The sequence below is a fragment of the Planococcus citri genome, chromosome 1 (genome assembly GCF_950023065.1).
Source record: "Planococcus citri chromosome 1, ihPlaCitr1.1, whole genome shotgun sequence".
NCBI classification, from domain to species: domain Eukaryota; kingdom Metazoa; phylum Arthropoda; class Insecta; order Hemiptera; family Pseudococcidae; genus Planococcus; species Planococcus citri.
In genome coordinates this window covers 43,236,159-43,261,238 of record NC_088677.1, presented here as the reverse complement: position 1 = coordinate 43,261,238, position 25,080 = coordinate 43,236,159, and the positions used below count along the sequence as shown (strand labels likewise).

At 35.2% G+C, this 25,080-nt stretch overlaps 1 protein-coding gene across 4 annotated transcripts in view; it reads left to right on the top strand.

The window, feature by feature from the left end:
• The window catches only part of cut (homeobox protein, cut), a 90,529-nt gene that overhangs the window by 53,331 nt on the left and 12,118 nt on the right, over window positions 1-25,080 (top strand). The gene's annotated exons all lie outside the window — the stretch shown is intronic.

Genomic DNA, 25,080 nt, shown 5'->3' with positions numbered 1-25,080 from the left:
GCTCAGCACAGCCAATCCTAGCCCAGCAGAACGCGGTGAAACTGAAACTGTGCATAGGAGAAATCGCGGGGAGTAACAGTTTTTGTAACAGCTGTCACACCACCCCAGGTTCAACAGGTTTTAACCTCAGTTTGGAAAAAAATATTTTTCTCTTCGACGTTTCATCGGCTTCTATATCGCAATATAGGGGAAATTGGTGGCGTTCAGTTACGTGACGAGGAAAAAAAAGGGGTGTTTCGATAAGGGTTAATTTATGGTATAAAATCGAGCAAAATGTGTAAAAATTGCCGATACTAACCTATCCAATAGCAGACTGCTTTTTTCCTGTTGTATACTTTTACCCATTATTTGTATCCATCTACACCTTCGTGGGTAGCGCCGTTTCTGACGTACCTATCGATATCGATAGGAAGAGCGAACAGGTGTACGGTGTACCTACACCTATAGAGAGATAGTATCGCGAAACACAGAAACATCGCAGCCAATTTCAAATTAACGTGTTGAAAAACGCGTTTAAATTAGTTTGAATTTCTACAGACGCTCGAGATAAAAGCGAAATTGATCATTTCGTATGTGGTAAAGGTATAGGTAGGTTATAGAAGATACCACATCGCAGTGGTGATGCAAACGCCACGCTGCCGTCGTCGTTTAAATTCGTATAATTTCCACGCTTCACCTATCGCATCACCCCGGTTCGGTTTAATGGACCAATTTGCACGTTACGAACTTTGGCCTATCGTTTTGTCGTCGTTTAACGATACGTTAACCTTGAGAATCATCCTCAAATAATTTTCACTTGTAAAATCATTCTTTAAGAAAATCTAGCCGACGACGTTTGATGAGCGTTTTCTTGAACAAAATACAATTTGGCCCGTTCCTCCGCGAAGCGTGATATTTTCACGATAATTTTTTGGCAGTCTGCGACACTCGAACTGATACATTTTTTTGTTATAATATAGATGATGACGTCATAGTTTAAAACAAATAAAGGATACTCTGTGCGTGTTCTATGGTTTGAGTAATAAAAAAATTTAATCATTGGTTGATTCGTCATAATCATTTTTTTCGCTCTAAAAATAAAAGAAGCGCGAATGTATGTCGTTAGTTCTTAGAAGGTGACTAATGAAAGTGTTATGATTTCGAAAATTATCGAGCAATTTGATGAAAAAGAAAATATCCGTCCACAAGCCACTTCTCCTCAATTTTACATTGATCAAAATGAGAAAATTGACACGATACATATAAGTACTCGTATATGTATTAGGCACCTACTATTGGCGTTGGCACTGTTTAAATCTGTTCCTTTTCATTTCACAACCGGCAGGTTAGGCAAACATATCCGCGTACGATCGTTTAGCATTGCATACCTATTTAGTGGAAGGTCTCATTTTTACCCTGAAACACCCTGTATAAGTAGTAGTAGAGCCTAGTGTTGTTGTACACATAAGTACACAATGCAGATATTATGCTATACCTAGTAAAATATTATGAATGGGAACCTACGCATTAGTAAAATAAGTAGATACATTACACGATATAATAATATGTAGATATGTATGTATGTATACTACGAGTATGTATCCACGCACGTACCTACAGATTTACTAGCTTATTCATCTTTCAAAAGAAGGAAGAAGACTGAAGAGGGAGGAAGAAAACTCGACTGTAAAGCCGCCAAAGTAAATTTCAAGTGTTTGCATTTAACAACATCGCAGCTATTTGCTTTTATAAACGTGAATATGCTCGGCGATATAGATAGCGTAATAAAGCTATTATCATGTTTACCAAACCGGACGTTGGACACGATAGCCACACGAAAAAAAAAAAAATGTCTCAAGACTCAAACGCTGAACAACAACGTACCATATACCTATACACGTAATAATCCTGAACCAGCCACAACAACGAAAACCTTTAACCTTATAAATCTTGAAATTAGATTTGCGGTATCTTCGAGACTGATGTAACTACTAACTACTTTACTTAGTATTAGCATGGTATCGTGTAAGATGGACGCCGTCAGACGGACCCTTTCTTCAAACAGGCGAAGTGTGCGGTGCAGCGTTTAAATTTCGATCCACTTTCAAACGACCCACTACGCGTAGACACTAGACAGCTTGTCGCCTTATGCCTCAATATTGAGAGGTTACCTATCCTATACTTATTATACTCGTACATACGTATCTATCCGTTTAAGTAGGTAGGTACCGTATTTGAAGCATTCCTCCCCGCACAACCCTCATCGATGAGGGGAAACTTTTCACTTTTATTCAACCATCATCGACTCATCGTAATAAAAATCTTATAAAACGGGCGGTTAAGACATTTCACCTTTAATATCCGCGCGAGTAAATAATACTTCACCTGCGTTCCTTTCACAAATGAAAAGGGTTATCTAAACAAGAGCAAAATAAGGTACATTCTTATATTCAAAAAGATATGACTAGTAATTTCCGTTTCGTATACGCTCGTACGTATACATATCTACTCTTACGTACTTTTTTTTCATACTAAAACAGGAAATAATGCAATAAATGTACATATATTATAGTATATATATAAAACGATAACCAGTGTACCTTAATATGAGAAGAAAAACCAGGTTTTCTATGTTTGAGAACGGAAAACAAACATTTGGCCTTATTGCAGGATGAAGTGTGATATATGAGTAAATGATATAACATCGTGTCTTCGCCAAGATGTTTGTAATTTAACAAGATCGTCGAATATAAGATATGTACTATTTTTTCGTATTAAAATAATCATGGGAAAGTTTCAAAAGAAAATAGTACTTTAATGTATCTTTGGTGTTATATTAATTGTACCGACACCGAACAACATTCGTTTACATATAAGTACATAGGTACATATTTTTTTTTTTTAGAAAAAATATGTAATTAAGGTTATAAATTTTTTCTAATACTTGAAGTGAAATTTCAACGGATAAATTACAATTACTTATCATGTAGGTACCTAACCAATGATAAGATAATGGTTTTCACGGATTTGACACTGCCTATTTAATTATTAACGTCACGTGTGCTTCAAAAGCTAAGAGTTATTTAGAGAATATTTTACGTCGTTTTTGTTTTTTCTTGACACGAATTTTTTGATTAGGTACCTAATAGGTAATCGTACACGTATTTTTCTAATGGAATTCGAAGGAAAACTTCCATTTCCATTAATACCCATAGTCCATCAATGTAACTCAAAAAGATACGTGTACCTAATTGCTTTAAAAACGCACTCCTGCAGTGATAAGCCACGTTGGCACAGGTTTAAATGATTCATTCTAAAATTATTTTAAAATTTGAATTCGAATTTTGCAATGCAAATTTCAAATAAATCGAAATTGAATGTTCTAGGCAAAAATTCATTTAGTCGAGTTTAATTCAAATTTTGCCCACGCTATATAGGTACCCGTCTCCCTATTTTTCTTCAAATGGCTCTGGCTCCTTCAATTTTCAATGTTGGCGTGTAACAAGGTGTTCACTTGAAATTTTTGGTTTAGTGGTGCTTGTGTTTAGTCATTCATTCCTTGGAGAATTTGATTGGACGTCTTGTTGGCATAATTTATTTTTGCCCCCAACACTGATGCATGGATCTTGATCAAACTTTATGAGATCCTTGTTCAGCCTTACTCATCGTCAGATTCGATGGTTGCAAAATACATAATAGGTTACTCTTATTCCTTGAAACACCCTGCACTCACATATTCGTATCAAGTATACCAGCACGTATCCTACAGCTATTAATCTACGTACCATAGAGAGAAATCTATCAAAACGAACCCAAGTATCGTGGCAAGATATACTATGTACTCGCACTAGGTATCGAATTGGTAAGGGTGGTTAGTAACGCGGGGCGAATAATGAATTAAAAATTTCTGAGAACCCCTTATAATTATCTACTCGCATGTCGGGGGCAGTTTGGCGCGTAGGAAAAAGTTTTTAGCGATGAAGTATACGTATGCGTGTCGATGAGTATGCAAAGTAAACGAAATACCTTATTCGTAGTGGTAGTATAAGGCATCGATGAAAAAGATTAGGAGGAAACGAAAGGGTGAAAACGGGGTCGGCCAGTTGCCAGTATAGTATACGAGAAGGTGGAAAATATATTCGGCATTAACGGATCAGCTAACTCGCAAGGAGCATAAGTGAGAAAGAAGAATTTATGCAAAGGGTTTCGAGCTCTCCTCGTATCGTACGTATATATTGGCCATATCGACTTGAATGACTTGGTCATTCGTTTCGTTCTTGTTTTAGTTGCTTTTCGTATATGTGTAGTGTGTACTACGACGACGACGACGTAGGAACGCGAAGGCGAAGGCGAACACGACGTGGACGTGGACGTGGCATTATGCGATGGGCACGGGGGTGGCGAATATTGTACAGTAAAAGGGTTGTGGCGGAGAAAGTGCTGCGCTGGTGTGCGTGTGTGCATATATGTACGTATAATACGCGTCTCTGTCTCTCTCTACAAGGGATATATCCCTCTCAAGGTGGTTTTAAAACTGTTCGAAAGGGATTGAGTGTCGTAGAGATATCGGAAGGGTTATTTCGCGGATATCACGTGATTTTCAAATGAATCAATCCACTTAATGAGTATAACGAAGGGAATATGAGAAATACCGATCAATGTTTCCTAAAATTACCAACTCGACCGTTCTGTCGCCGAATTGCGATTATTTATACTTAAAAGAAAACACGAGGAAAAAACAAAAAAAGAATTGGGAAGGTAGGTACCTATACATACAAACATTTTTGATTCGGGTAAGATTAAGTACCTATACGTAAGGATTATATAGCGTTCGTGACGATATTATATAGGTACCTAGCTTTTTTTTCGGTTTGTCGATGTCGTTTTCTTTTCCCCTCATTTATCCAAAACGTATCATTAAAAGTTCAAACGTTTATTGTTCGAGAAGAAAAAAATATCGAAGACGATAGTATCCATGCACCTTTTGAGTATTACCTACCTATCGAAATTATAACTCGTATATACGTGTTCGCGTATTTATAGGTATTAAATAGTATAAATACGAATAAAATTGCTTTTACCGAGCTCGGTTGTATCTAGATTTTAGGTGTATACGACTTTAGAATCATAGCACACCCAAAGCTATATTTTACTTCATAAATTATTCAAATCTTTGTACGTGGTACATATAATTTCTCGAATTGTTCGGATTCGCGCGATTTAGCAATCAGATCTAGATAAGTATTCGAAATCGTCGTAGAATATTATTTTTTTATATAGCTGCAAAAAATCACTTTAAACGATTCAATTACTGTCGAGAAATCATCATACAGAAATGTATACATACTATAAAATGTGCCATTATAATATTAGGTTCCTAAAGAAAAACTACCGATGCTAATTATATAGCGTCGCGTCGTCCGATGTACACTGTTTCGCGACGGTAAATTAAATAATTATATAATTACAAGTTTTGTGCCATAAAAACCCGCATTTTGTATATTATAAATCGAACGCGTATGAATGTCTGTAGAATAATAGATACATATAGAAACAATGTGTAGGTAGAGTACACGCGATGAATTTTATAATAAGTATTAAAATTGCTGTACGAGATGGTAAATACGTAAATAGGTATCAAGGAATTCCACCCTATGGCATACCTATTGTATTTAAGTATATGTACAATATTGTACTTCAACGCCGTATTTCGCAAAGTTACCAACTTTTTTTTTTGCGAATTACGCCACGATAATGTTACAACAATAGGTATAACACATATAAAACTATCGGAAAAAATTATACGCGAACATTAAACGTAACATGTAAGTATGAGAAAACCAGTTTGAACCAAATATCGTTGAATTTTTGCACGCACTTCACGAGTAATTAATCGCAGAGTATTTGCCGAGGATTAATCGGAATAAACAATTGGCATAGATATTCTTAAAAATTGGTCTGCAGGAGTAAGTAGGTAAGTATGATTAGGGAAGGGAGGAGGAAGAAGAGGAATTCAACGATATAAAACTTTTCTCAAGTGATATTACAAAAAATAATTATTTGATTTTGAGCGAAGTGTTTTTTCATAGATTTTGATCGTGTGTCGTGTCCTAATAGCGTGAGCTGTCTGACGGCGAGGAAGAGGGGGAAGCGAGAGTGAAAAACTTGGATCACGTTCTTGTCATCATGGGAAAATAATGGGCTTCGAAAAGGCAAAGACAAATCAAGGGGTAACATTGGAGGATTAAAAATTAACATGAAACCTTTATCATCCAACTAGAAATACAATTATCGAAATTCTTACAACTTGAATGGGTAAATAAATACCGATCTAGGTATTCAAAAAAAATTTACGGTAAAAATTTCTATTTTAGACTCAATCTGTCTGAATTACCTATCTGCCGATTTACTGCTGATGAATTACATTAAAGTATATCATGTGTATTTTAGTATTGTACCATACAGCGGAGACCGATATAGATAAGTTGCCGTTTATCTGCTGTTAACACATACAATACGAAGATATTTCAAATTTTCAAATATTGATTGCAATTAAAAACATGTCAGAGGAAATGGTTCGATATGGTTCTATTGATATGTCTGTCAATCACTGTTTAATTAAAATACTGAAAAATATGTGTATAGGTATAAATACTTCGTTGTTTTAAAACATCAAAAATAAGAAGCAACTAGGTACCTAACAAATTCGATCGAATGATGTTCAATCAAAATTCGTTTGCATTATTGGGAAAAAATCGCACATATCCGGATTCGAGTAATATTTTTTTATTTTTTATTTTTTGCATTTACATACTTACGTTTTCTGTGTTGTTGTTTTCTAATATTTTGGGAATCATGCCTAAAAAAACGCTTGGCCCCATAAATTAATGAATCCTTCCAAAAATGAATCCAAAAAGCGATCCTTTTCGGGATGATGCTGATGGTGGTGTTGGAGAGGGTGATCTTGGGATCAGAATTTATATTTTCTTGATTGGCATTGCGATTCTGTTATCAATGATACTATAGGTATGGTATACAGTTTTCTTTTAGAAATCTGGAAGAGGGGGACATAATTATTGAAGTACATATTGAAAAACTACCTATACCCATGACAATTTGCCAAATTAGGTACAAATTTTCAATCCCCCCCCCCCACCCCCACTGTTCGATGTCATTTCCACATTTCATCATTATAAAATACATATGCATCAAAAATATATTTACATTATTTATTTATTTTTTTCGAATTCTCTCCTTCATTTTGATACTTTCTAAATTGAAAAAAAAAGGTAAGAAAATGTGAAAAGTTGGACAAAGAATTCTTCTGCGATTTGACCAGATTAAACTATGTAATAACTAATAAGCCCTTTAGAGAAACACACAAAGAACGAACGAGAAAAAAAGAAGAAAGAAATCGAATGCCTATTACCCACATTAAAAAAAGGCGACACGAACGCAGATGTATGTATGGTACGGTACGTACGTAATACGTACACATCGTATGTATAGAGCTCGCGTATGTGCCCATAGACGTAACGCATATATTGGTATAGATACAGCTTCAGTAGCACACGAGAACAAAAAACTTGAGAAATTGAGAAACCCTGAAGATACAGACAGAACGAGGATATATGGGTAAAAGAGAGAACTTTACGTGTGCGCCAATGTGAGTTTTAAAGGAATAAGGGGAAGAGAATTATAATAATCTCACCCGTTCCTAAAACAATAGACGATTGACGCGGCCATCTTGATTCGTAGATATCTCTCTCGTCCTCATACTCTTCGGCTCGCATTTTAAATAGAACTGAATTATTGATTAGTTCCAATTATGATGAAATTTCATATTCGGACGTATTTACTTTCTCAGCGGAAAGCCTAACTCGGTCGTTTCGTTGCCTGGCGTCGTCGTCGTGCACCCTCCATTCTTCATTTTCATCCCTTTTGCAAATCAGGCGTAAGTCTTTTAACTCGTCAATACCGAAGACAAAGCATGTGGAGCGGGTTCTTTTTCCACAGCGGCGTATTCGGTGTATAAGACGCGCGTTTTTACTTATACCTACCTGCCTGCCTGCCTGCCTTCTACCTTCTGCTACTGTACTGTAAAAAGCAATCGCAATGAATTGATAGTTTTATACGAATAAAAGATTCTCATTAACCGTTGAATGTAAAATTTCAACGAGATTCCGTCGATTATGTATATTTTTCAAACGTTTCGCATTATTCGGCGAGATTTCCTATGGTATTTTATTTTTAGCACATCGAGTAGAATATATATTTTGCTACCTATACCAACCTGCCTATCTGTCTATCTGTCTATCTGCCTATCTGCCTATCTATAGACTTATCGACGTCGATCGCGACAAAGACAGTGGAAGGGAACAGAAGATGGTAAGAGATGTGAGAGATGTTAGGTAGCTCGACGATAATTAATAATGTTTATTATCGTACGAAACGATGCGTATTAAATGGTACGTTTATTTTAAAATATTACTCGCGTTCGCGTGTGAATACGGATGGATAGATAGGAAGGTACCTAGCTATCGTACCTATCTACCTACGTAGAATCTCACATACGGTTCGAATTTCCATTCGGCGGATATTTTTCGTAAAAATAGAAATATCCGAGCGAATATTCTCCGGCCACCGGATTACGCATCCTCTCAGCTTCGTAGCAAATCGTAATCATAGTCGTCGTCGTCGTCGTCGTCATCGTCGTGCCATAAACTTGACAAATTCGGCGGTTTACGGGTATTTAGGTATGCAACCGAGTAGACAAGTAGTCAATGCGCCAAGTATACCGCAAGTGTTTTAGGAATTCATCGAACTTGAGCGATTTGGACTCTCGTTAGTAAATTAAACCGAATGGTGGATTATCGTTCGTATACGAGTACGTTGTTGTCGCGTACCTACTTGAGCTATGGCCTGTGTATAGGCGGTTTTTTCTTTTACCCTTTCGTTTGGTTCGCGATTCGACAAACTTTTTTCCTACGTATAATTTAGTCGACGACTTTATTGTGTATGTGATTGCGGCCGACTACGGGCGACGGGTCCGTCGATTTTCAATAAGGGTTCTCTTCTCTGTGTGTTCGCATCAGCGTCAGCCAAACCAAAGGAGTAAAAGAAAAATCAAGAAATAACGCGGTTGCCAATTGAATTACACGGTTTGCACGGTTGTATCTAATCAGTATTTCCATTGTCTATGATATGGAAATCAGAGAGGGGTATATATATACAGTATATTTTTTTTTTTGGATCGGAAAGTCATTTCAAAAGGGAATTCAACTTGTAATTGGGGATTGAAATACGAATTGCAGTTTGTTTAAGGGTAGATGAGAAAGTTGTTAAGTAGTGTTTAAATATTTATAATATTCTTTTTAATGTATAAGTAAACTTCGCCTTTCGAAAAACCCACTGTAGCTATATTTCCTTTGTCCGTGGTGGTTTTTGATTCTTTCTCAGAGTGGAAATTTTTCCGTCGATTTTGTATACGGCCTACCTGCTATTTACATTCGAAATTTATTTCCTTTTGGCTCTCCTTTTTTATCGCGTACGGCGAATTTTTACGATTAAACTTGATGGTAAATCAATTTTTTCTACCGAATGTAGAATGAGTACGACTTCGACTCATAATCGTAAATTTATTGTTTTATAGTACCTATATACGTGATTCTGGACACGCAACTTTTTATCAATTTCCATTGATATTGTTATTATTATTATTTTTTTGGTGTTCCCCTACTCGTTGCTATACTTTATTTTATTACTTTCCGTTATCGAAGCGTATTATTGATAAAACAGATTTTACCTACCACAGGTTTTTCTGCATGATGAGGGGGAGGGGTACTTGCCTATCGTTTTCTTATACATTTTCGAAACATGATGATTCGATTATAAAAAAGACACGAACCGTGTCACTCATTTTTCGTGTTAGATGAATTTTACAATTTTTATACGAATTTGGTTTGGATATCTACATAGGTACCTATATAATTCATTTATTATGCCTACGAAACGTAAATACAATAGGTATTGTTTTACTTACTGGTTATACATATACCTACATACTTACTTTTACGGTGAACTTGGGTATCGAGTATCGAAATGTCTAATTTTTTTCTATTTTTTTTTTTTGTTGCAGGTATGAAATAATTGCAACTGTATGATACATAAGTTCATGTATTGTGTGTAGAAGTATTTAACTGGTATCTTACGAGTGAGTAATTAATTTATCATTACTGGTTAGTGGTTACTAACGAATTGAATAAATTCAGAAGTCGAATCTTGTATCGTTCGAAATTAGAATATTATCTCAAAATTAAGAGAAAATCGATTTAAAAAACATGGAAAACGTTAGCATTTTAAAGATCTTTCATCTAAAAACCAAAAAAGAACAATTTTGTGATTAAAAATTGTTTGGATTTGACAGGGGGAAAATGAAAAAGCGTTTAAAAATAGTACATAACCAGGTCACACTTTATAGATGCTGAATTTTATTTTTCAATTTTTGAACAATTTTTAAAAATTCAAAGTTGACCAATTCTTTGAGTCTTCGCAGTATTTTTGGATTCTCCAGTTTTTGAAAAATTATGGGTAGGTAAGTACATACCTACCTACCATATTTTAATAAGCTAAAATTAAATTGAGCAGTTTTTCAAAACTAGAAACTTTAAAATCAGCTGATGATTTGAAAAAGCTCAACATTATCTCCAAATAATTCGGTACCGTCGAAAATAAATATCCACCCTTCATAGGAAGGTTCGTAAAACAAGATCTATGTTCAGATTAGAAATTATTTTTTTGATTTACATCGGTGAGCCCAAATTTTATTCTGAAATATTTTTTTCATCGTACCAAGTACCTATGCATACTTTTTTTCTGTGGAGCAGCCACTAAGGTCAGAAATTTACGTAGTAGGTACGAGGGAAGTAGACATACGAGGAGATTTTAAAATATTAGCTCAACCTACATGTAGAAATATTGCTCGATAATAATCGTAGCCTATAAAATGTATAAGTAATTTGATAAGTTCGTTGACCAGGAGAAAGATTAACAAAAACCATTACAAGTAAATTTTGTGACTCTCGCATCAGCAGATTTTTTCGCTCGCAGCGTTCACCGCGAATACGTCAGTTCATCGCATCGTATGTATATGTCTCGGCGCGGTTATATTTGCGACTCAAATTAAGAAATAATAATAAAATTTAAAATTATCAAGATTGGCTCGAACCCAGAGGCAGATGGATTTGTAGTAAATTATACGCGACTGAATTATTGCTTTTGTTCTGCCATTATTGCTAAAAAAAATTTTACTCTTCTTCTTCGAAGTAGATATACCTCGTATTTCGTCCCTTTTAAATTTTAATGACACGTTTTTTCGCTTCTTGGTCGCTGCAAAATTTATAAATATGAATTAAACTTGTTTATTATAAACAATCTAACGATGTTTAGAACTTGGAATGTGTAATATCAATGAGATAATATGTTCTCGTATGATATAGGTATTTAAGCGTACGAAAACAATTATTATAGGTAGGTAGTTAAGTACATATATCTACTCGGGCGAACAAATGAGGGAAAAAGTCGCAGCATGCGATTAACAGAGCTCGATATGTGTGTAATGTACACAGAAATAGAAACGTACTCGTATAGTGATATGGTAAAATCTCAAACTGTTTGAACTTATATAGCATATCGTTAGGTAGATTTATCGACTCGACGAAAACGCCAAAGTTGGCGTGTCGAACGCGATTTCTATAATTATTATCGAATTCGAAGCAAAAAATGAAACCAAGGCGACATATCGGCATCTTGCGGAGGGATTATTGTTTTTCGACGACGATGGAAAATCCTTCTCGTATACATATACGAGTATGATCATTTTTCCCAAACACGACTCGGTTGGCCTTGGTTTGACAGGGTTAATAAACTCGATACGTACGAGATCTCATAATTATACAAATGCGATTTTCGCCCATTTTCAGCGACCGCTGACGTCAAAAAAAAATTCGAGTAGATGTTTGTTCAGCCTTGCCTAATGCCTATAATGCCTATGTACTCGTATGTAGATGTACTTACATATTACCATAGAGTTCATTTCCTCTGTGAAATTCGTCGTATAGATATTTCAACGTCCCTACGGATTAATAAAGTGATCTAGAAGAGTAACGAAATGTGTGACCGTGTTCGTCGTCGTCTTCAATGAACATATAGCTGAGGCATCGCGGAAATTCGTACCTAGATTTTTAATGGTCGTTTATGTCACCACGTTCGTCGTTTTCGAAATAACTTATACGAATATCCACAGCATCGCATCCGATATACCGGAAATATGGGTACACATATATTGAAAAAGTTATGGCGCCTCTTGCCATATGTCTTGTCTGCTCGCAGATATGTATATTACTCTACAGGAGGATTGAAATTTTCGAACTAGACCGTCTCATCCATACGCAATTATAACGAATCAGCGGCAACCCTGCTCTGTCTATCTGTCTGTTTTTTTCTTTCTTTGCCATTTATCTAAGTAGGTCTAGGTACATGGAGCACGTTAAAAAGGTACTTGGGTGACGTAAGGTTGACGACGACGTCAAAATATTCGATTCGATCATATAGCGTGTCTTGTGTCTATATGAGCCATGTTCCGAGTTATCAATACATTCATATCCGGGTTATCCCTTAAGTCTAAAGGCCCTGCAAATCCACACCGCCGTCTTCTACGAGTATCTGTATACTTATAGTGGTTTGACTCACCCTCTTATAGCCTATACTCCTAATACATACGTACGTATAGTATACGAGTAGATATACTCGTACATATTACACTCGTCGTGCTTCCTATTAAAAACATAGCTTTTTAAATTACTACATATCCAATCCGCCTGTTCCTTATATTCGAACACATTTGTATCGGATTTCTCTCGTTTTCAAATTATCTGCTACCATATGGTGTCCGTTAATGAATTTCCGCGTGAGTATAGATAGATACAAACACACAGATCTACATACTATTAACACTGAGACATATATCTCCTGCACATATATTAAATATTTAAGATAAACGATCATAATTTCATATTTTTCAACCATCAAATTAGATATCTACTTTTCCAACACATTTTTCGACTATAGGGGGATGAGCGCGGAAGAAAAGGACTGGGTACTGGGTGGAAGGACTCTTCAAAACAGATGAACTATTTCATACGCCACAGATTTTGTATGTATTACTTATATGTACATTCGTTTTCGTACCTATATGTGTGAACGATTCGTCGAATAAATATGTCATCAAATGTCACATAATGTCCTTAACTGGTAGGTCTACATAGGTACCAAGGGAATTTGCGTCTACCGCGATAGTATTTTATTTGCGTGATTTTTTCATGTACTTAGGTATGTACCTAATAGGATGACATTTTTCATCATAGTACGTATAGTTAGTTTTACAACTTGCACTCTTCATTTTTTGTAATGAGTATAAACTCGTCGTTATCTGATACTCTTTAATCTGTTGCTGTTAATCTGTTCAAATCTCTCGCTGAATTCAAATCACGAGATTTTCATGGGTCAATTGGTAATGTTATTTTTCGTAATTTCATTGGTCTAAAAATAGGCACAACTAAGTGATCTGACAAATCAAGAGGATATTATCGCTAAAGTAGTCAAAATGACCAATATTTAATTTTTTTATTCGTGGAAACAGCGATTTTTGTGATAATTTGCGTTTTAATCTGAAAATTTGATAAATTAAATCGAAAATTATGCCAGAATAAAGTGATTCAGCGAGGAAGAAAAAAAATCACCGATTGTACCAGGTTTTTTCGCTGGTTTGGTGGAGCGGCGTTCCAAGTTTCATTAATCCGCAGTCCGCACAGTCGAGATTCTCACTTCCTAGAGACATGGAAGGATGATTAAATTAAAAGAGGATAAATACGGTTTTGATTGGAAGAGGTGTGAAGAGGGGAGAAAATTCGAAATCGAACGTAGGTAGTGGGAAAAAGTAGAATAGTACGAGTGAAAATATCATCAGTTTCCTTGAAAGTAGACAGCAGATGAAACGCGTAGAAAGAAAAAAAATGAATACAGGTGACTGGATTTTATCCCATTGTGAATAAAATAATGTGAAAAAAGTATAATTTTTGACGAAAAAATATATTTTTTGTTGCTTGATGGTCACATTTACAATTTTTTCGAAACCATGCAAGTTCACATTAAAATGCCATTGTCCATAATAACAGCTTTTTTAAAACTTTTTAAATTTTCAAAAATTCGTCAAAAATGCTACGAGGGTTTTACAGACTGTGCTGTTTCGATCTGGTTTGATCTTTTCCAACGCCAGAATTTTTTTTTCGCTCTTCAGAATTTCTACCGATCTTTATTTTCCACCATTTTAAATCTAACGTATCCGAACGATTTTCCAATAATTTAGTAAAAGAAAGCAAAAAAGTTGAGAAATTTCAACTTGTGCAGGTGTCTAATACACCTACTCCTAAAGCAACGAAACAATCGTAAGCTCGGTATAAAAGTTACAAAGTTGCTCGAAATATTCTGAAAACAAACCTCCCTACTGGTGCGTACAATAAAGTCCTCGCACGTCTTAATTTTATTAAAGTTTTCAACTATTTGCGAATTCATCTTTTCCGCAACCCCTAATAAAATTTTCTTCCATACGTTAATCAACTATTCTTTTCAATTTCTCTTTGCTATAACAATTAGAGAAACCTTTCTGCTACATGCACCCTTTATCAATTCGTATCAGTGTACTATTTTTAACACTTGCCAATGAAATTATCATTTCGATCGTTTCTACATTTCGTAATTTATTTTCCATAGTAGGTATACCTTTCCTAACCTACGTAAACAGTAAGGATGTGGAAAGCAAGGTATTTGTACCGGTTGGCGCCCCACGCATCACATCGTGTTAATCCTTAAGTACATATAAAATTTCAAAATGCTGAAAAATCTGAACCGAAGAACTAGATGCAATCGTTGTAAAAAAAAAAAAAAAAACTTATAGGTGCCTATTTATCGCGCGTAGGGTGAATTGGCGCGAAAAATAGCCGCACAATAAACATCGCTTAATTACAGTCGCATTTTTTTACGCGTATTCGAATTCGTTTAATTAGACCAGATGTATCCTACTTAACCTTATAAAGATGAATGATATTCTCTTCCAAAGAGCAGTCATTTTTACGAGGGGACTTATTATTACCGTAACCACTTTTTCGTATATTTTTTTCTTCCACTTTGGTCGTACGTATTTGCAGATTCGAATCTAATTTCACTTTTTTTTCGGGCGTTTTACCGGTTTTCACCCTTCTTTAATCGTTTGAAATTTTCGGCTTGGTCTTAATACCACCAGCATCTCCAATCGTTATAGTTCTGGTAAGTTTAGTACAGCTTCGGTTTTTTCTTCGCCTCGCGCGTATATATCCGTACCTATCTGTTTCCCTGTTTAATTGTATCAGGAATTTTTATAGCTCCCGTAAGATTTTTTAAATGGCTTTTCGTATTTTTTTCTGCGGGGCGAAAACCTTTAATGATTATGACAATATGATTAAGGTTTCATAAATTTTTGAGTAAGGCGTTCGTAAAAGGTATAATTACTTTCAACGTGAAAGTGGATACTGGATAACCCTATAGCTTGTTTACTCGACGCAAATTACACGCTTTTTTGCGCGGAGATGAGCGAATGAAAAAATTTATCGCAGATTTATATTCGAAGAATAGACAAATTGAATATTAATGATTTATATCTGGCATATACTTTACTCAAATTATTTCAGGGTGGAAAAGAATTACGTAAACAAAACATACCTACTACCTAGCTATACCTACCTTGATGAAATGTGGTGAAATTTACCTACCTGAAAGTTGAACAGGTATAGGTATACGTATACGCTACCTAATCTGATTTGAATTTTGCGAATCCTATAGTTGCAATAAGTACAATTTATTTGTTTAATCGAAAAGTATGAAATTTTCCAATTTCGAATACATGGCGTAAGATGAATTTAAACGGATAACATTTTCCACCCATATAATAGTATCTGTGAAAGAAGCAAAATTCCGGCCTCATTCTACCGATTAAATTATACGAATCGAATATACAAAACCTACGCTCACACAGACACACGAGTACTAATTCGTACAGTATATTTTAAACATATGGCACAATTCAGCCCAAGATAATCGAAAATTTTGCCAAAATAAGGTGAAAGCTATTACCTAATCTATAGGATAAAAGACGATTAATATGAAAAAGTAATTACGAACCGTTTAGTGGAGTTTCTTCGACAGAACTCTGTTTATTTCGCAATTTATTTGAACCAGTAGGTATCGTTATACGAACAAGTAGTTGTTCATTTGTATATGAAGCATAGGTAATTCGATCGCAAACTCAGTTTTCTTTTGCAAACAGATGAAAATCAGCAGTATCTCGAGTAAAGTATAAAAAAAAACTCCATTCTTGGACTAACGCATGAATAAGACGATGAAGGGAAGAAATACAAAATGATAGTCTCAATTGAAACCTATCTCTATCGTATAAAGTTGATATAGAGCGTGTTCCTGTAGGACTACTGGGTCGTAATTTTAATTATTATTTCTATTGTTCGAAACGAGAATTATATATACGAACATGTAAAACTTTAGCGATAGGTTAACACCATAGAACAATAAAATATCCAACCAGTCGATAGTTTACACCGACGAGAAGAGTGTTGAAAAAAAGACCTTGTAATAAAATAATTAATAACAGGAAAATAATAATTTTTTTTGCCGAATGTACCTACCTCTACCTATAATAAAACAAACACCTCGATACTGCGTGGGAAATTAAACGACTTCTAAAAATCGAGTACCTATACAGTATAGTTACCTGCCTAAGTATACCTATTATGATCTGTCGATTATGGAACGAACAATCATCGAGTGATTTCTCGATTGAAGAATAATTATACTGAACATTACTCTTACCTTTATAGAGTTTATTATAACTTACGTACATTATAGGTAGGTAGTAGGTACCTACACCTACCCGTGCTAATAGTTGCTACTTAGATACGATCACATTACCTAGGAAATATTTTAAATTGCGATGAAAAATATTTACTTACCTATCCATCTATACTTTTTACGAATGGACACAGTAAACAAATCCGAAATCAAAATTCAACGAACATTCTACTCGTATACAGTTTCACTTTTGTTTATTACCTACTCGATAATACATGCTATTTTTTTCTCCTTTTCTTGGACCATTTGAAAGTTGATTTTAGTACATGTAATTAAAAACGTTAATTATGGTGTATAATTGTGAGAATACATAAGACCGTTCGAGACACCTAAATTCTTGTAATTTTCCAACAATTGTTTTGTAATCATGAGATAATATGTATTGACAGTACGACTACACACAAAACATTACCTGTGTACTTTTTTATACTTCATACACAACATGAGTATTTTATTTCGGAATCTGGTATTAGCTAAGTATTCTACCTCTTAACATAATTACTTACATTATACTAACATGGGGATTGACAAAGTGTAATGAAAGGCGATAATTTCAAAACGAATTAATTTGAAATGAATACTTATACGTAAAACAGAAAAAATTGCATTGCATCTACATATTATCTACTAAAAAAATCATGTAGGTACCTACTGAAAATCTGACTGGAAATGGAAAAGTACCATACGTAAGTGTACCTAATTCAAATTAACAAAAATGCTCATGATAGTTGTCATAACACCTCATTAATCAATTCGTAATAGCAAATAATAAAAAGACTCGAAATTCCTAGTAAGTAATCATTGAAAAATCAATAAGCTTTATTCACATTGCTCCTATTTACATCATTGTAAGCAAAATTTTTACCAACCTTGATAAAATACGAGCGTAAGAAAACGAACGCAAAATATATACTAACTACTTGGTAAATTTCAAGATTCGAAGAGTAAAATCCGCAGGGAAAACCGTCTACTTGAACAGAAAAGATAAGTTGTAGACAACACGCCATTCACGTTTACACGATTATCAAGAGTATTCATTCGGAAAAGTTTAAAACTGCGAAAACGTAGACCCGGATAAAAGGTTAACGTCCATTCATATTTGATCCTTTTTCAACGCTAGCGTAGGTATTTTATAATATAAAAAGCCTCATTCGATATAGAAATATTTCCCCTCGTTAAAAAAAAAAAGAGGAATCTTTCACCTCGAAGAAGACGAAATATGAAAAGGCGAAAAACCGCATTACTGGTGTTTGCATCGAAAGTACATGTAGGCCTTTGCGTTACGTAGACGAAAGGTAGACAGCGGCGCAGACCCGTGTAGCTTTGTTTAATTGGTCGTTTACATTGCAAAAGGTTGCAACGAATACAAAATTTTCATAAATACTCGTAGAATTCAGTCACGTCTGTATTTGCTTTAGGTCCCACTGTTTTGTAGAAACTAACACCATCTCTCTTTGCGTCTTTATTTGAGAATTATTATTGATTATCGGGAACAGTTGATGAAGGGATGGAAATTGACTGGCGACCTCCTCCCGTCCGGTTTTTGATTACAGAGCGGCCGCGGTGCCGGAGGAGATGACTAGCGGAGCGAAAGGAAGTTGAGTGATTAAGCCTCTATGCTCAGTCTTTGCGTCGTTCCACTCAGTCCCTGACAATTAGACAGATACGATAAGTTTAAACTCTTCCATATACCGTTTGCTTCTCTCTTCTGGTTCTGCCCTTTATTGGCCATAACCTGCCTATCTATCTCTTTCTTTCTTTCTTCATCTCTTTTTCTCTTTCTCTCAATATTTTTCAAATGAGAAATGATGAATTACGTTTGCTCGAATTTTAACTGATTTTGACGTTTAATCACAAATCCTTCGTCCTTACTCTCCAATTCCTGAAAAAAATGAAATAAAATAATGAAGTAAATAAACGAAACGCATGTGTCGAAGTTGTACTAATACTAATTATTTTATTTACTTTATTTGATTGGCATCTAACCCAGATTATGTACTTACTTCGTAGTGTGGCTCTTGACGAATTTGTCGAAAGTGTGTTATAAGGTACAGTACGTTGAGCTAACTTCACTATACATCTCATCATTCCATTTGTAAGGGTCTAGTTCTTGACTCGTCCTTACTTTTCGGCACTTGTGATGTATTCGTAAATAATAGGTACATGGTAGCAGAGCAGTGGTTTTATATATTTATTTAATTAACTCGATTGTGAAACTTTGCGATACTCGTTACCAATCACTGACATTAACAAGTTAAGTAGATACATTTATATGGTCTTTTCAGATTTTTTTTTGGACAAGCTATAGGGGCCATGTACAGCATTTGTCTACAGCATTATTTCAGGGAGCTGTCTTAAGTGTCCCAACTCTCAACTTCTGCAATTACTTGAATCATAATTATTCAGGCGAGTAACAATTTTTCAAAAAGTAATAATAAACATTTTCAAAAAATGCCTAATAATAAAAAACCACAGCTGTGCTACCATGTTACATTTTAATTTTTTTCCTGACGTAATTCTATCAATCATATCGAGCCGAATTTTTATGTCATCCTGAAAATGGAGGTATAAATTTCATTAATTTTTAAATCATTAAATTCTGCCTTTTTTCTGCTGCACAATATTCTATTTTGATTGCTACCTTTGCGACTTTTTTTTGAAATGGAAAACGATACAAATGTCGAATGTGTATCTATAACGTACGAGGATATAACGCATTATAACGCGAGACTAATTAGAAGCGTGGCCTAGAATATACGAGGAAATGTAATATCTCAGAACTGACGTTTCTGATCACCTCAAAACCGAATGTTTCTTCTTATACGCTTCTTCCATCCCTCATTACTATTTCTGCTTGCACCCTTTGTAACATAAGCACCGTATACTGCGGCACTACGTTCATTTGTATAACTAACCCCTTCTTATCCAATCTGTATTTCTTCGTCCTGTACTGATCGATTGATTATGTATTCACTCCCGTTTAACATTACTGACGTTTTCTAAATGTATATCTTTCAAAAGCGATGTTCTCTCGTTTTCTTCCCCCCGAACGTTCTCCACGACACCACCATCACCACCGCCTGCACCAGCTATGCTGTGTGTTTCAATACGATCTCGACGTGTATTATAACTTTCAGTCGCGGCCAACGGATTTCCGCGTATTTTCCAGTTTTAGCATTCATCAAGGCGACGGTGAATTAATTTCAATGACGGGCTTCTTTGTTTGAATTTTGTTACTACGAATTTATGCGGATAAAGAGGGGCTGCTGTGCGAGAAACTATTCGATACGCGTGTTTTTTTTTGCTTTTTTCTTGTATTCATCTCGCGAGATAATTTTTAAAATAGGAAAATACCTACTCGAAGTTGTCTAACGTAAGTTTTTAGACGAATTTTATTTACTTTCTCATTTCGTAGAACTATTGAAGTGTATTAATCTTCTTGATGAAGGGGGCGCAAAATCTACGTCTTGGTTTCAAAAATCGATTTTTGATCATTAATTTGAACCTGAGAAATTAGAAATTCAATTCAATTCGACTTCGAGTTTTCTTTAATGGATTTTTTTTACCAACGTAAAGGTTTAAAAATCATTTAGAGACTCCGTGGCGTCCGAACCCCCTCCCCTTCCCCAGGTCCTACAAAGTATAGTTTCAGTTTTACTGTTGTAGATTCAAAGGTGTCACACGCCGATTTAAAGGACACTTTGCCACACGAGTCACGAAAGGTATTCGAAGGGCTAATCTGCAACTAAAACTCTAATTTAAAAGTGCCTAAATACGCTAGAAACCGATTGGTATAAACAGATAGAATCGTAGAGGAGTTGCGACCACGACGACGACGATTCTGTAAATACAAGAGAGAGAGGCTTAAATGTTCAAAATTTCAAATTTTTAACCCCAAACAGAATTGAACTTCCGAAAATTCGTCAACAATTCAAAAATTAAGTTTCAACTCCTAAAATATTTTTGTTTTTTGTTTTTTGTTTTTTGAAAAAATATCGCTCGTTAATTCATTTGGAAAGATTTTTTAAAAACAACAATGCTTTGATTAATAAAATGCTACCTAAGAAGATTCTAATTAAATTTTTCAACAAAATAGGATAATTCTCCGACAGTTTTTCTCGTTCTGTATACGTATATCCGTGTATGATCCGCTGAGTTGAATACACGCGCAAAGGCTTCTTTAAAAATTGACCAATTGCTACTGCCTGCGCGGTTTTATCGAATCCTTTATTTTAAACCTCCCTTCGACGAGTTTTTTTTATCATTCGAGTTTATCCTTGTAACCACATAGGGAGGAAAAACAGAAGGGCGAACTCGCTATAGCAGTCACGCCGATACACCCGCATTCGTTAAACTGACCATGAAAATCACGCCATGAAATTTCGTCGACTCGATAGGGTGTTGGTACGCGATATCTACTGGTGAGACGGTACGAAAATCAAAAATTCATCAAATTATCGTAAAAGTTAAAAGATGCGGATAACATTTATGTACTACAAAAAAAAAAAAAAAAAAAAGTTGTCGAAGAGAGAAAAAAAGGAGACGAAATTGGGTGAAACTCCCACAGTATGATTTTCATATACCTAGTACAAAGTTTTCTGTGACAGGACAAAATCACGCAAAGATGGTTTCGAACATTGGGAGGGTTGTCGTAACACGGAAAAGGAAAAAGTATAAGGAAAGAGGAACCAAAAAACCGCAAAGATTTAATATTTCCCGAAGCGATATTTTGCATGTTATCCGCGCTAAAAACTTTTTATTATTTTTTACGATATTATTAATGAACGATTACGCCCGAAGGGTGGTTATACTCGTATATACTTTTCTTTCGTTGGAAATTAAGGGTTTCGCATTAATTTCCAACGAAAGAAGAATCTGGAAAATCGCGTTTGACTCGAATTGCACTCGACGTCTCGCCTCATCATGGTCGAAGAAGAGTAAGTACCACTAGAAAGCGGACGGAGAAGAAGGGCAAAAAGTTGGCGATGTCGACTGTCGTTTTGTTCGTCTTGCAGAAGATGTAATCGTATCTTTCGCTCTCGGTGGCTAAGAGTAATATAGTAAACTGTCCAACAAGGACACAAAACGTGTTGAAGTAAACGATATTTTCAGAAGTTTACGATTAGCGTACGTACTAGTACGAACACGAATCGGCCATTTATTAATTGTTTATCAGCCATACAGCAACGCCTTCTGATATTAAATTAATGGGCTAGAAAATGGCCATCTTATGGTATACCCAGTCGCATATGCGTAGTCTTCTACCAGACATGCGATGTGATACGATAAACGACTCGTCATTATAATCTGATCATGATCGAGAGAAAATACTGTGAGAATATTTTTATCGCAAGTATATAGTTCGCACTTGTTACCAATTTGTCGTTTTCTGAACCTTATATGGCATTTCGTAACGAATAAGTACAGTATGCGATACGTTTGAAGTTAGTTTGAAAACGAGAACATATTATCGTTGTGTTCGTTTCCATTCTCTTCCCTCGAACCCTCTTCATTTTCACCATCGTTTTCACCGTTGGCTGGAATAATGCCAAACATTGTGCAAATTGAAGTTCTTCCCGTACCTATACCATACAACTTGTTATTTGCCTAGTGCAATGTAGCCCTGGTTATGGTCAACGTGTGAAATATTACATAAGGGTTAACGAGGATGACATGGCAATGATTTTTATTGTATACTGTTCTGTTCTCTTCTCTGTTTGTACATACCTACCTGTACCTATATTTTTTACTCATTTGAGTAAACTACGAATGTTTTTTTAATCACCTTGAACATGATATAGAAATTCATCCATACTTAATTTTGATGGGATTTCAGAATTGACCAAAGTAGGTATAGGTAGTAACTTTTCTAAAAATTTGAAATTTTTTTTTTTTAGAGATTTTACCCAAGAAATTTTGCGTTTTAGTAAACAGTTTGGCAATTTATTTTTTTTGTTCTTGTAATAATTCTCGACCTCCTCCTTCCCCATTAGTGTAAACAAAATTGCTTAAGGCCAGAGAAATGTCAGTATCATTGAAAAAAACTTTCCAAATTAAACGTTGTATTTATTGAATGGGATTTTTGGTTTGATAAGGCTATATATAGATTAAAAGGAATCTTAATCTCGAGAATTTATATAGGTAAATATAAAAAACTGGTTTCACAATTAAACGTTTAAAATATGAAAAATTTGTACAAACGCGGTAACTGTAAGTACATACATATACACCATTGGTCGATATAAAGTACCTTTTTTGGAATGCGAATAACTTCAACTTCATTGTTGCTGCGCCCGAATGTACACATAATTAAGTAAGTGTAGGTATAAAAAACTATATAGGTAGGTAAGGTATACATTATTTCGAGTCCGAGATGGCCAGTTCCGTTGATTTGATGTAAATAGTTATGCTCGTAATGACGAAATTATAAAGAATTAAAATAATCATTTTTTCCGAATATTCAAGACTCAAGTCGAGTGTGTTTGAATTCGAGTAATTAAATATTTTAACCTACATTGAAGTTATAACGCGCGAATTTAGCATTTTAATAGTATGAGCTACCTACGTTTTATAAGAACAAAAATATACCAAACTGGTTTCGAGTAGGTATCTATATATGCTATACCTATAATGTATTAAATTCGGTGAAAATGGCTTAATATTTCATTTTTTATTACCGAAGACCGGACTTCATTTTTTAATGACTTTTGTGCAAATTTAATTAGACGTAGACCGCACTGATTACCTACCACGTTTAAGATAAGACTCGTATTTATTTGTAATTGTGTATAATCGCGCAGATTATATTACTGATGGATAAGATGTAGGAACTGGTAGAAGAAAAAAAAGGCCAAAGGGAAATGGCGAGAGGGAAGCCGTGTATTCTTTCATTCATAAACAGAAAAATACTTACATGTAAACGTTTGGCATGATTGGTGGGAAAGGTGTAGGTAATTACCCTTTGGGTACGGGCATAGGTAAATAAATAAAACAGAGCGTAAAATGTTGGACACGAAAGGGTTATCGCGCAGTTATAACCGCTCAAGACGTTTATCAGTTTGAACAGCGGCAAAATCACGCCTACTGTAGATAAAATGTAAAAAAATAAAGGTAAATATTTTTCTATTGAACGACAGCTTGGCGGGTAGCGGTTTTCGTCATCCAATGGGCTGGTTGAGCGATGCAACGCATGTACCAACGGGCGTCATAAATATTTTGATGATTTGAGAAAAGGAGAATTTGAAAAGTTATGCCTGAGTGAGCTTAAAGTAATATTTTCGTATCAAGTTTCCATTTTTTTTTTTTTTAGTTGTTTGGTCGACTTTAAAGTAGATAAAGTCATTGTATGTTCCAATAATTTGAATAAAAACCATCAAAAGTCAATGATCTGTATTCAAACATTGTCGCATCATCTTGCCATAGGTATATCTATACTTTAAAACGCTGAGTTCTATTCTAAGTACAATAAGCTTATTTTTCAAGTGCTCCGCAACCAGTTAGCTCACAGCGGTTTGGATTCTGATAACAGGTACATAGGTACTTAGCATGCTCTTCGTGGATTCGTTAGTATAGGTATTGCAACTGGCAACTTGCAACATAAGTTCCTACAACTTTCATGCGGTTGAAAAGTCGAAGCTTCATCACATGCTCTTCTACTATACAGAACGCCTGAATGGACTTGATGGAAAAATATTATTTTGAAGCCGATTTACCTACGACACTGAACCCAAAAAATTTTCCATCATTCAGAGGATGCCCAAAAATTTACACTGCCTTTACCTTTGGGACCTTGAAAAAATCGCACATATGTACTACGTAATAACCCATTACACTAGCTGTTATCAAGTATTAGAGCAAAAATACTGCTACGGTACCTATTACTCGATTTATACACCATTGAAATTTCTATTCGGCGACAGTTTTTATCCGAAAGTCGTAATATTCAATGTTCTTAATAAGTTATTAGCGTGTCGACGGCAGAGGGAGGCAGTTTGTCGGCAAAGGCGCTAGCAGGCAGGCTGGCAGCATGGCAGAGGTTTATTTTGTTGTGCATTGTGAAAAACGAGGGGTATGAAGGAGTAAGTAATA